A 12839-nucleotide genomic window follows, 5' to 3' on the forward strand; every position below is an offset into this window, starting at 1 on the left:
ACTAGAGAGAATGGGCAGGAAAGCTTGTTCTTTGGGGAGGATTCCCACTAGAGAGAGTGGGCATGAAAGCTTGTTCTTCAGGGCTGATTCCCACTAGAGAGAGGGTGCAGGAAAGCTTGTTATTCAGAGTGGATTCCATCTTGTTCTTGAGGACGGATTCCCACTAAGAGAGAGAGGGGGCAGGAAAGCTTGTTCTTCAAGGCGGATTCCCACTAGTGAGAATGGGCAGGAAAGCTTGTTCTTCAGGGAGGAGTCCCACTAGGAGAGAGAGTGCAGAACATCTTGTTCTTCAGGGCAGATTCCCACTAGGAGAGAGGGAGCAGGAAATCTTGTACTTCAAGGCGGATTCCCACTAGAGAGAGAGAGCAGGAAAGCTTGTTCTTCAGGGCGGATTCCCACTAGAGAGAATGGGAAGGAAAGCTTGTTCTTCAGGGAGGATTCCCACTAGAGAGAGTGGGCATGAAAGCTTGTTCTTCAGGGCTGATTCCTACTAGAGAGAGGGTGCAGGAAAGCTTGTTATTCAGGGCGGATTCCCACTAGAGAGAATGGGCCGGAAAGCTTCTTCTTCAGGGAGGATTCCCACTAGGAGAGAGGGAGCAGGAAAGCGTGTTCTTCAGGGCGGATTCCAACTAGAGAGAGAGAGCAGGAAAGCTTGTTCTTCAGGGCGGATTCCCACTAGAGAGAATGGGCAGGAAAGCTTGTTCTTCAGGGAGGATTCCCACTAGAGAGAGTGGGCATGAAAGCTTTTTCTTAAGGGCTGATTCTCACTAGAGAGAGGCTGCAGGAAAGCTTCTTATTTAGAGCGGATTCCCACTAGAGAGAGGGAGCAGGAAAGCTTGTTCTTGAAGCAGATTCCCACTAAGAGAGAGAAGGGGTCAGGAAAGCTTTTTCTTCAGGCGAAGTCCCACTAGGAGAGAGAGAGCAGAAAATCTTGTTCTTCAGGGCAGATTCCCACTAGGAGAGAGGGAGCAGGAAAGCTTTTCTTCATGGTGGATTCCCACTAGAGAGAAGGGGCAGGAAAGCTTGTTCTTCAGGGCGGATTCCCACTAGGAGAGAGAAGAGAGAGGGTGCAGTTATGCGTGTTGTTCAGGGCGGATTCCCACTAGAGAGAGGGAGCAGGAAAGCGTGTTCTTCAGGGCAGATTCCAACTAGAGAGAGAGAGAGCAGGAAAGCTTGTTCTTCAGGGTGAATTCCCATTAGAGAGAATGGGCAGGAAAGCTTGTTCTTCAGAGAGGATTCCCACTAGAGAGAGTGGGCATGAAAGCTTGTTCTTCAATGCTGATTCCCACTAGAGAGAGGGTGCAGGAAAGCTTGTTATTCAGGGCAGATTCCCACTAGAGAGAGGGAGCAGGAAAGCTTGTTCTTGCGGGCGGATTCCCACTAAGAGAAAGAGGGGGCAGGAAATCTTGTTCTTCAGGGTGGATTCCCACTAGGAGAGAGGGAGCAGGAAATCTTGTTCTTCATGGCGGATTCCCACTAGAGAGATGGGGCAGGAAAGCTTGTTCTTCAGGGTGGACTCCCACTAGGAGAGAGAAGAGAGAGTGGGCATTAAAGCTTGTTCTTCAGGGCTTATTCCCACTAGAGAGAGGGTGCAGGAAAGCTTGTTATTCAGAGCGGATTCCCACTAGAGAGAGGGAGCAGGAAAGCTTGTTCTTGAGGTCGGATTTCCACTAAGAGAGAGAGGGGGCAGGAAGGCTTGTTCTTCAGGGTGGAGTCCCACTAGGAGAGAGAGAGCAGGAAATCTTGTTCTTCATGGCGGATTCCCACTAGAGAGAGGATACAGGGAAGCTTGTTCTTCAGGGCAGACTCCCACTAGGAGAGAGAAGAGGGAGGGTGCAGCAAAGCTTGTTATTCAGGGCTGATTCCCACTAGAGAGAGAGAGCAGGAAAGCTTGTTCTTCAGGGCGGATTCCCACTAGAGAGAGTGGGCAGGAAAGCTTGTTCTTCAGGGCGGATTCCCACTAGAGAGAGTGCGCAGGAAAGCTTGTTCTTTAGGGAGGATTCCCACTAGAGAGAGTGGGCATGAAAGCTTGTTCTTCAGGGCTGATTCCCACTAGAGAGAGGGTGCAGGAAAGCTTGTTATTCAGGGCGGATTCCCACTAGAGAGAATGGGCAGGAAAGCTTCTTCTTCAGGGAGGATTCCCACTAGGAGAGAGGGAGCAGGAAAACGTGTTCTTCAGGGCAGATTTCCACTAGAGAGAATGGGCAGGAAAGCTTGTTCTTCAGGGAGGATTCCCACTAGAGAGAGTGGGCATTAAAGCCTTTTCTTCAGGGCTGATTCCCACTAGAGAGAGGGTGCAGGAAAGCTTCTTATTTAGAGCGGATTCCCACTAGAGAGAGGGAGCAGGAAAGCTTGTTCTTGAGGGCAGATTCCCACTAAGAGAGAGAGGGGGTCAGGAAAGCTTTTTCTTCAGGCGAAGTCCCACTAGGAGAGAGAGCAGAAAATCTTGTTCTTCAGGGCAGATTCCCACTAGGAGAGAGGGAGCAGGAAAGCTTTTCTTCATGGTGGATTCCCACTAGAGAGAGTGGGCATGAAAGCTTGTTCTTCAGGGAGGATTCCCACTACAGAGAGTGGGCATGAAAGCTTGTTCTTCAGGGCTGATTCCTACTAGAGAGAGGGTGCAGGAAAGCTTGTTATTCAGGGCGGATTCCAACTAGAGAGAATGGGCAGGAAAGCTTCTTCTTCAGGGAGGATTCCCACTAGGAGAGAGGGAGCAGGAAAGCGTGTTCTTTAGGGCGGATTCCAACTAGAGAGAGAGAGCAGGAAAGCTTGTTCTTCAGGGCGGATTCCCACTAGAGAGAATGGGCAGGAAAGCTTGTTCTTCAGGGAGGAGTCCCACTAGAGAGAGTGGGCATGAAAGCTTTTTCTTCAGGGCTGATTCTCACTAGAGAGAGGGTGCAGGAAAGCTTCTTATTTAGAGCAGATTCCCACTAGAGAGAGGGAGCAGGAAAGCTTGTTCTTGAGGGCAGATTCCCACTAAGAGAGAGAAGGGGTCAGGAAAGCTTTTTCTTCAGGCGAAGTCACACTAGGAGAGAGAGAGCAGAAAATCTTGTTCTTCAGGGCAGATTCCCACTAGGAGAGAGGGAGCAGGAAAGCTTTTCTTCATGGTGGATTCCCACTAGAGAGAAGGGGCAGGAAAGCTTGTTCTTCAGGGCGGATTCCCACTAGGAGAGAGAAGAGAGAGGGTGCAGTTATGCGTGTTGTTCAGGGTGGATTCCCACTAGAGAGAGGGAGCAGGAAAGCGTGTTCTTCAGGGCAGATTCCAACTAGAGAGAGAGAGCAGGAAAGCTTGTCCTTCAGGGTGGATTCCCATTAGAGAGAATGGGCAGGAAAGCTTGTTCTTCAGAGAGGATTCCCACTAGAGAGAGTGGGCATGAAAGCTTGTTCTTCAGGGCTGATTCCCACTAGAGAGAGGGCGCAGGAAAGCTTGCTATTCAGGGCAGATTCCCACTAGAGAGAGGGAGCAGGAAAGCTTGTTCTTGCGGGCGGATTCCCACTAGAGAGATGGGGCAGGAAAGCTTGTTCTTCAGGGCGGACTCCCACTAGGAGAGAGAGGGGGCAGGAAATCTTGTTTTTCAGGGTGGATTCCCACTAGGAGAGAGGGAGCAGGAAATCTTGTTTTTCATGGCGGATTCCCACTAGAGAGATGGGGCAGGAAAGCTTGTTCTTCAGGGCGGACTCCCACTAGGAGAGAGAAGAGAGAGTGGGCATTAAAGCTTGTTCTTCAGGGCTGATTCCCACTAGAGAGAGGGTGCAGGAAAGCTTGTTATTCAGAGCGGATTCCCACTAGAGAGAGGGAGCAGGAAAGCTTGTTCTTGAGGGTGGATTCCCACTAAGAGAGAGAGGGGGCAGGAAGGCTTGTTCTTCAGGGTGAAGTCCCACTAGGAGAGAGAGAGCAGGAAATCTTGTTCTTCATGGCGGATTCCCACTTGAGAGAGGGTGCAGGAAAACGTGTTATTCAGGGCGGATTCCCACTAGAGAGAATGGGCAGGAAAAACTTCTTCTTCAGGGAGGATTCCCACTAGGAGAGAGGGAGCAGGAAAACGTGTTCTTCCGGGCGGATTTCCACTAGAGAGAATGGGCAGGAAAGCTTGTTCTTCACGGAGGATTCCCACTAGAGAGAGTGGGCATAAAAGCCTTTTCTTCAGGGCTGATTCCCACTAGAGAGAGGGTGCAGGAAAGCTTCTTATTTAGGGCGGATTCCCACTAGAGAGAGGGAGCAGGAAAGCTTGTTCTTGAGGGCAGATTCCCACTAAGAGAGAGAGGGGGTCAGGAAAGCTTTTTGTTCAGGCGAAGTCCCACTAGGAGAGAGAGAGCAGAAAATCTTGTTCTTCAGGGCAGATTCCCACTAGGAGAGAGGGAGCAGGAAAGCTTTTCTTCATGGTGGATTCCCACTAGAGAGAAGGGGCAGGAAAGCTTGTTCTTCAGGGCGGATTCCCACTAGGAGAGAGAAGAGAGAGGGTGCAGGAATGCGTGTTGTTCAGGGCTGATTCCCACTAGAGAGATGGAGCAGGAAAGCTTGTTCTTCAGGGTGGATTCCCACTAGAGAGAATGGGCAGGAAAGCTTGTTCTTCAGAGAGGATTCCCACTAGAGAGAGTGGGCATGAAAGCTTGTTCTTCAGGGCTGATTCCAACTAGAGAGAGGGTGCAGGAAAGCTTGTTATTCAGAGCAGATTCCCACTAGAGAGAGGGAGCAGGAAAGCTTGTTCTTGCGGGCGGATTCCCACTAAGAGAGAGAGGGGGCAGGAAATCTTGTTCTTCAGGGTGGAGTCCCACTAGGAGAGAGAGCAGAAAATCTTGTTCTTCAGGGTGGATTCCCACTAGGAGAGAGGGAGCAGGAAATCTTGTTCTTCATGGCGGATTCCCACTAGAGAGATGGGGCAGGAAAGCTTGTTCTTCAGGACGGACTCCCACTAGGAAAGATAAGAGAGAGTTGGCATTAAAGCTTGTTCTTCAGGGCTGATTCCCACTAGAGAGAGGGTGCAGGAAAGCTGGTTATTCAGAGCGGATTCCCACTAGAGAGAGGGGGCAGGAAAGCTTGTTCTTCAGGGTGGAGTCCCACTAGGAGAGAGAGAGCAGAATATCTTGTTCTTCAGGGTGGATTCCCACTAGGAGAGAGGGAGCAGGAAATCTTGTTCTTCATGGCGGATTCCCACTAGAGAGAGGGGGCAGGAAAGCTTGTTCTTCAGGGCGGACTCCCACTAGGAGAGAGAATAGTGAGGGTGCAGCAAAGCTTTTTATTTTGGGCTGATTCCCACTAGAGAGAGAGAGCAGGAAAGCTTGTACTTCAGGGCGGATTCCCACTAGAGAGAGTGGGCAGGAAAGCTTGTTCTTCAGGGCTGATTCCCACTAGAGAGAGTGGGCAGGAAAGCTTGTTCTTCAGGGCTGATTCCCACTAGAGAGATGGTGCAGGAAAGCTTGTTATTCAGGGAGGATTCCTAATAGAGAGAGGGAGCAGGAAAGCATGTTCTTGAGGGTGGATTCCCACTAAGAGAGAGAGGGGGCAGAAAAGCTTCTTCTTCAGGGCAGAGTCCCACTAGGAGAGACAGAGCAGAACATCTTGTTCTTCAGGGCGGATTCCCACTAGGAGAGAGGGAGAAGGAAATCTTGTTCTTCAGGGCGGATTCCCACTAGAGAGAATGGGCAGGAAAGCTTGTTCTTCAGGGAGGATTCCCACTAGAGAGAGTGGGCATGAAAGCTTGTTCTTCAGGGCTGATTCCCACTAGAGAGAGGGTGCAGGAAAGCTTGTAATTCAGGGCGGATTCCCACTAGAGAGAATGGGCAGGAAAGCTTGTTCATCAGGGAGGATTGCCTCTAGGAGAGAGGGAGCAGGAAAGTGTGTTCTTCAGGGCGGATTCCAACTAGAGAGAGAGCAGGAAAGCTTGTTCTTCAGGGAGGATTCCCACTAGGAGAGAGGGAGCAGGAAAGCTTGTTCTTCAGGGCGGATTCCCACTGGGAGAGAGAGGGTGCAGGAAAGCTGGTTGTTCAGGGCAGATTCCCACTAGGAGAGAAAGGGGGCAGGAAAGCTTGTTCTTCAGGGCAGCTTCCCACCAAGAGAGAGAGGGGGTAGGAACACTTGTTCTTATGGGCAGAGTCCCACTAGGAGAGAGAGAGCAGACAATCTTGTTCTTCAGGGCGGATTCCCACTAGAGAGAGAGAGAGCAGGCAAGCTTGTCCTTCAGGGCGGATTCCCACTAGAGCGAGAGAACAGAAAAGCTTGTTCTTCAGGGCGGATTCCAACTAGAGAGAGGTAGCAGGAAAGCTTGTTATTCAGGGTGGATTCCCACTACAGAGAAAGGGCACGAATGCTTGTTCTTCAGGTCTGATTCCCACTAGAGAAAGTGGGCAGGAAAGCTTGTTCTTCAGGGTGGATTCCCACTAAAGAGAACGAGCAGGAAAGCTTGTTCTTCAGGGTGGATTCCCACTACAGAGAGGGGCAGGAAAGCTTCTTCTTCAGGGCAGATTCCCACTAGAGAGAGAGAGCAGGAAAGCTTGTTGTTCAGGGCGGATTCTCACCAGAGAGAGGGAGCAGGAAATCTTGTTCTTCAAGGCGGATTCCCACTAGAGAGAGTGGGCATCAAAGCTTGTTCTTCAAGGTGGATTCCCACTAGATAGAGTGGGCATGAAAGCTTCTTCTTCAGGGCAGATTCCCATTAGAGAGAGGGGGAAGGAAAGCTTGTTCTTCAGGGCGGATTGCCACTAGAGAGAGTGGGCATCAAAGCTTGTTCTTCAAGGCGGATTCCCACTAGAGAGAGTGGGCATGAAAGCTTGTTCTTCAGAGCGGGTTCCCACTAGAGAAAGGGGGCAAGAAAGCATATTCTTCAAGGTGGATTCCCACTAGGAGAGAGAAGGGGCGGAAAGCTTGTTGTTCAGGGCGGATTCATACTAGGAGAGAGAGGGGGCAGGAAAGCTTGTTCTTCAGGGCAGATTACCACTATAGAGAGAGGGGTCAGGAAACCTGTTCTTCAGGGTGGATTCCCACTAGGCGAGAGCACAGGAAAGCTTGTTCTTCAGGGCAGATTCCCACTAGAGAGAGTGGGCAGAAAAGCAGGGTGGATTCCCACTAGAGAGAGGGGGGGCAGAAAAGCTTCTTCTTCAGGGCAGAGTCCCACTAGGAGAGACAGAGCAGAACATCTTGTTCTTCAGGGCGGATTCCCACTAGGAGAGAGGGAGAAGGAAATCTTGTTCTTCAGGGCGGATTCCCACTAGAGAGAATGGGCAGGAAAGCTTGTTCTTCAGGGAGGATTCCCACTAGAGAGAGTGGGCATGAAAGCTTGTTCTTCAGGGCTGATTCCCACTAGAGAGAGGGTGCAGGAAAGCTTGTTATTCAGGGCGGATTCCCACTAGAGAGAATTGGCAGGAAAGCTTGTTCATCAGGGAGGATTGCCTCTAGGAGAGAGGGAGCAGGAAAGTGTGTTCTTCAGGGCGGATTCCAACTAGAGAGAGAGAGCAGGAAAGCTTGTTCTTCAGGGAGGATTCCCACTAGGAGAGAGGGAGCAGGAAAGCTTGTTCTTCAGGGCGGATTCCCACTGGGAGAGAGAGGGTGCAGGAAAGCTGGTTGTTCAGGGCAGATTCCCACTAGGAGAGAAAGGGGGCAGGAAAGCTTGTTCTTCAGGGCAGCTTCCCACTAAGAGAGAGAGGGGGTAGGAACACTTGTTCTTATGGGCAGAGTCCCACTAGGAGAGAGAGAGCAGACAATCTTGTTCTTCAGGGCGGATTCCCACTAGAGAGAGAGAGAGCAGGCAAGCTTGTCCTTCAGGGCGGATTCCCACTGGGAGAGAGAGGGTGCAGGAAAGCTGGTTGTTCAGGGCAGATTCCCACTAGGAGAGAAAGGGGGCAGAAAAGCTTGTTCTTCAGGGCGGATTCCCACTAGAGAGAGGTAGCAGGAAAGCTTGTTATTCAGGGTGGATTCCCACTACAGAGAAAGGGCACGAATGCTTGTTCTTCAGGTCTGATTCCCACTAGAGAAAGTGGGCAGGAAAGCTTGTTCTTCAGGGTGGATTCCCACTAAAGAGAACGAGCAGGAAAGCTTGTTCTTCAGGGTGGATTCCCACTACAGAGAGGGGCAGGAAAGCTTCTTCTTCAGGGCAGATTCCCACTAGAGAGAGAGAGCAGGAAAGCTTGTTGTTCAGGGCGGATTCCCACCAGAGAGAGGGAGCAGGAAATCTTGTTCTTTAGGGTGGATACCCATTAGAGAGAGGGGGAAGGAAAGCTTGTTCTTCAGGGCGGATTGCCACTAGAGAGAGTGGGCATCAAAGCTTGTTCTTCAAGGCGGATTCCCACTAGAGAGAGTGGGCATGAAAGCTTGTTCTTCAGAGCGGGTTCCCACTAGAGAAAGGGGGCAAGAAAGCATATTCTTCAAGGTGGATTCCCACTAGGAGAGAGAAGGGGCGGAAAGCTTGTTGTTCAGGGCGGATTCATACTAGGAGAGAGAGGGGTCAGGAAAGCTTGTTCTTCAGGGCAGATTACCACTATAGAGAGAGGGGTCAGGAAACCTGTTCTTCAGGGTGGATTCCCACTAGGCGAGAGCACAGGAAAGCTTGTTCTTCAGGGCAGATTCCCACTAGAGAGAGTGGGCAGAAAAGCAGGGTGGATTCCCACTAGAGAGAGGGGGAAGGACAGCTTGTTCTTCAGAGCAGATTCCCACTAGGAGAGAGAGGGAGCAGGAAAGCTTGTTCTTCAGGGCGGATTCCCACTAGGAGAAAAAGGGGGCAGGAAAGATATGACATGATATGATAAGACATTTATAACATGCCTATACACAAGTGTTTCAAGGCACGACGAGGCAGGGAGGGGGAAAAAAGGGAAGACAGACAACGATCCTACGAGGCCAGGTGTGATTCAGATTGAGCAAGTGCATGGGAGGGGAAAGGGAAAAGTGCAAGGGGGAAGGGAGAGGGGAAAGTGCAGTACATAGGATAGAAGAATAAATAAGATAAATAGAAAGGCCAACTGTTGGCAAGTGCAAGGTAAGTGCAGGCATAAGTGCTGGTAGGGGGACTGTAGGGATACAGAACCAGTCCCCAGGTGCAGGGGCTGACAGGGGGGCAGTGCAGGTGTGCAACTGGCAGGGGCGTGGGCCCGAGAACAGAAAGGGTGGCCAAGTAACCAGTGCAGTTTCAGCCAAGAATTCAGCAGGGGAGAAGGGGAGAGAAAGAAGAAGCAAAGAGGAAGGTTTTGAGGTACTTCCGGAACTGGAGATGGTTCTCCTCGAGTTTCAGGGAGGCAGGGAGGCTGTTCCAGAGGCAGGCCCCTGTCAAAGAGAAAGATCTACCACCAACTCGTTGCTTGGAGAAGCGACTGACCGTGAGGGAGTTTGAGGAGGATGACCGAAGAGCTCGAGAAGGAAGATATTTAGGAAGAGAGAGTTGAAGCTATTGCGGCCCCAGGCCCCAGAAGACCTTGTGGACAATGCAGAGGGTTTTGAAGTTAATCCTCGCGGCCACTGGGAACCAGTGCAGAGATTTCAGTCAGGGAGAGATACGATCCCTGGGCTTGAGGCCAAGGACAAGTCTTGCAGTCCTGTTCTGGATAAGTTGCAGAGGGCGGAGAAAGGAAGCAGGCAGATTTAGATAGAGGCTGTTACAATAATCCAGTCTAGAGAGAACCACGGCTCTGGAGACAGTGAGCTTCTGGGGGAAGGCGAGGAAAGGAAGAATACCTCTGAGGACTTGTAGCTGGTAGTGTGACTTCTTAGAGACATCAGAGATATGAGGAGAGAAGGAGAGTGTGGAGTCGAAGATGACGCCGAGGTTTTTAGCCTTGCAGGTGGGAGCAGGAAGATGGTCAAGAGAGGCCAGCCAGAGAGCTGCAGGGAAGTTGGGAGAGGGTGTGCCGATGAGTAGAATCTCAGTCTTTCTGGTATTAAGGCAGAGGCCATTGGCAGCACACCACTCCTGGATGGCAGACAGGCAGTCAGAGATGAATGAAGGAGATGAGGAGGCCGAGGGTTGCCTGAAAATGAGCTGGGTATCATCAACATATCACTGAAAATTGGGACAGAGAGCAGCGATGCGGTGGGCAAGGAGTGCCAGGCATTGGTTGAACAGCCAGGGAGAGAGGTTGGATCCATGGGGGACACCACAGTTAGAGAAGAAGATATCATAGAGGAAGGACCCAAGTCAGAGAGGAAGGACCCAAGCTTGTTCTTAAAGGCAAATTACGACTAGAGAGAGGGGGCAGGAAAGCTTGTTCTTCAGGGTGGATTCCCACTAGAGAGAATGGACAGGAAAACCTGTTCTTCAGAGCTGATTCCCACTAGAGAGAGGGTGCAGGAAAGCCTGTTATTCAGAGCGGATTCCCACTAGAGAGAGGGGGCAGGAAAGCTTGTTCTTCAGGGTGGAGTCCCACTAGGAGAGAGAGAGCAGAACATCTTGTTCTTCAGGGCGGATTCCCACTAGGAGAGAAGGAGCAGGAAATCTTGTTCTTCAGGGCTGATTCCCACTAGAGAGAATGGGCAGGAAAGCTTGTTCTTCAGGGAGGATTCCCACTAGAGAGAGTGGGCATGAAAGCTTGTTTTTCAGGGTGGATTCCCACTAGAGAGAGGGTGCAGGAAAGCTTGTTATTCAGGGTGGATTCCCACTAGAGAGAATGGGCAGGAAAGCTTGTTCTTCAGGGAGGATTCTCACTAGGAGAGAGGGAGCAGGAAAGCGTGTTCTTCAGGGCGGATTCCAACTAGAGAGAGAGAGCAGGAAAGCTTGTTCTTCAGGGCGGATTCCCACTAGAGAGAATGGGCAGGAAAGCTTGTTCTTCAGAGAGGATTCCCACTAGAGAGAGTGGGCATGAAAGCTTGTTCTTCAGGGCTGATTCCCACTAGATAGAGGGTGCAGGAAAGCTTCTTATTCAGAGCGGATTCCCACTAGAGAGAGGGAGTAGGAAAGCTTGTTCTTGAGGGCGGATTCCCACTAAGAGAGAGAGGGGGTCAGGAAAGCTTGTTCTTCAGGGTGAAGTCCCACTAGGAGAGAGAGAGCAGAAAATCTTGTTCTTCAGGGCAGATTCCCACTAGGATAGAGGGAGCAGGAAAGCTTTTCTTCATGGCGGATTCCCACTAGAGAGAGGGGGCAGGAAAGCTTGTTCTTCAGGGCGGATTCCCACTAGGAGAGAGAAGAGAGAGGGTGCAGGAATGCGTGTTGTTCAGGGCGGATTCCCACTAGAGAGAGGGAGCAGGAAAGCGTGTTCTTCAGGGCGGATTCCAACTAGAGAGAGAGAGCAGGAAAACTTGTTCTTCAGGGTGGATTCCCACTAGAGAGAATGGGCAGGAAAGCTTGTTCTTCAGAGAGGATTCCCACTAGAGAGAGTGGGCATGAAAACTTGTTCTTCAGGGCTGATTCCCACTAGAGAGAGGGTGCAGGAAAGCTTGTTATTCAGAGCAGATTCCCACTAGAGAGAGGGAGCAGGAAAGCTTGTTCTTGAGGGCGGATTCCCACTAAGAGAGAGAGGGGGCAGGAAAGCTTGTTCTTCAGGGTGGAGTCCCACTAGGAGAGAGAGAGCAGAAAATCTTGTTCTTCAGTGTGGATTCCCACAAGGAGAGAGGGAGCAGGAAATCTTGTTCTTCATGGCGGATTCCCACTAGAGAGAGGGGGCAGGAAAGCTTGTCCTTCAGGGCAGACTCCCACTAGGAAAGAGAAGCGGGAGGGTGCAGCAAAGCTTGTTATTCAGGGCTGATTCCCACTAGAGAGAGAGAGCAGGAAAGCTTGTTATTCATGGCGGATTCCCACTAGGAGAGAGAGAGCAGAACATCTTGTTCTTCAGGGCGGATTCCCACTAGGAGAGAGGGAGCAGGAAATCTTGTTCTTCAGGGCGGATTCCCACTAGAGAGAGGGAGCAGGAAAGCTTGTTATTCAGGGCTGATTCCCACTAGAGAGAGGGAGCAGGAAAGCTTGTTCTTGAGGGCGGATTCCCACTAAGAGAGAGAGGGGGTCAGGAAAGCTTGTTCTTCAGGGCGAAGTCCCACTAGGAGAGAGAGAGCAGAAAATCTTGTTCTTCAGGGCAGATTCCCACTAGGAGAGAGGGAGCAGGAAAGCTTCTTCTTCATGGCGGATTCCCACTAGAGAGAGGGGGCAGGAAAGCTTGTTCTTCAGGGCAGATTCCCACTAGGAGAGACGGAGCAGGAAGGCATGTTCTTCAGGGCGGATTCCAACTAGAGAGAGAGAGCAGGAAAGCTTGTTCTTCAGGGTGGATTCCCACTAGAGAGAATGGACAGGAAAACCTGTTCTTCAGAGCTGATTCCCACTAGAGAGAGGGTGCAGGAAAGCCTGTTATTCAGAGCGGATTCCCACTAGAGAGAGGGGGCAGGAAAGCTTGTTCTTCAGGGGGGATTCCCACTAGGAGAATGAGAGCAGAATATCTTGTTCTTCAGGGCAGATTCCCACTAGGAGAGAGGGAGCAGGAAAACTTTTCTTCATGGCAGAATCCCACTATAGAGTGAGGGCAGGAAAGCTTGTTCTTCAGGGCGGATTCCCACTGGGAGAGAGAAGAGAGAGGGTGCAGGAATGTGTGTTGTTCAGGGTGGATTCCCACTAGAGAGAGGGAGCAGGAAAGCGTGTTCTTCAGGGCGGATTCCAACTAGAGAGAGAGAGCAGGAAAGCTTGTTCTTCAGGGTGTATTCCCACTAGAGAGAATGGGCAGAAAAGCTTGTTCTTCAGAGAGGATTCCCACTAGAGAGAGTGGGCATGAAAGCTTGTTCTTCAGGGCTGATTCCCACTAGAGAGAGGGTGCAGGAAAGCTTGTTATTCAGAGCAGATTCCCACTAGAGAGAGGGAGCAGGAAAGCTTGTTCTTGAGGGCGGATTCCCACTAAGAGAGAGAGGGGGCAGGAAAGCTTGTTCTTCAGGGTGGAGT

The 12839-nt window shown here is 51.0% G+C and overlaps 1 protein-coding gene across 3 annotated transcripts in view; it reads left to right on the top strand.

Moving 5' to 3' along the window:
• The window catches only part of LOC138550306 (G-protein coupled receptor 54-like), a 394439-nt gene that overhangs the window by 313280 nt on the left and 68320 nt on the right, over window positions 1-12839 (top strand). The window lies entirely within an intron of this gene.

This window comes from Ambystoma mexicanum, chromosome 1q, assembly GCF_040938575.1.
Source record: "Ambystoma mexicanum isolate Mex_15411 chromosome 1q, UKY_AmexF1_1, whole genome shotgun sequence".
Taxonomy (NCBI): domain Eukaryota; kingdom Metazoa; phylum Chordata; class Amphibia; order Caudata; family Ambystomatidae; genus Ambystoma; species Ambystoma mexicanum.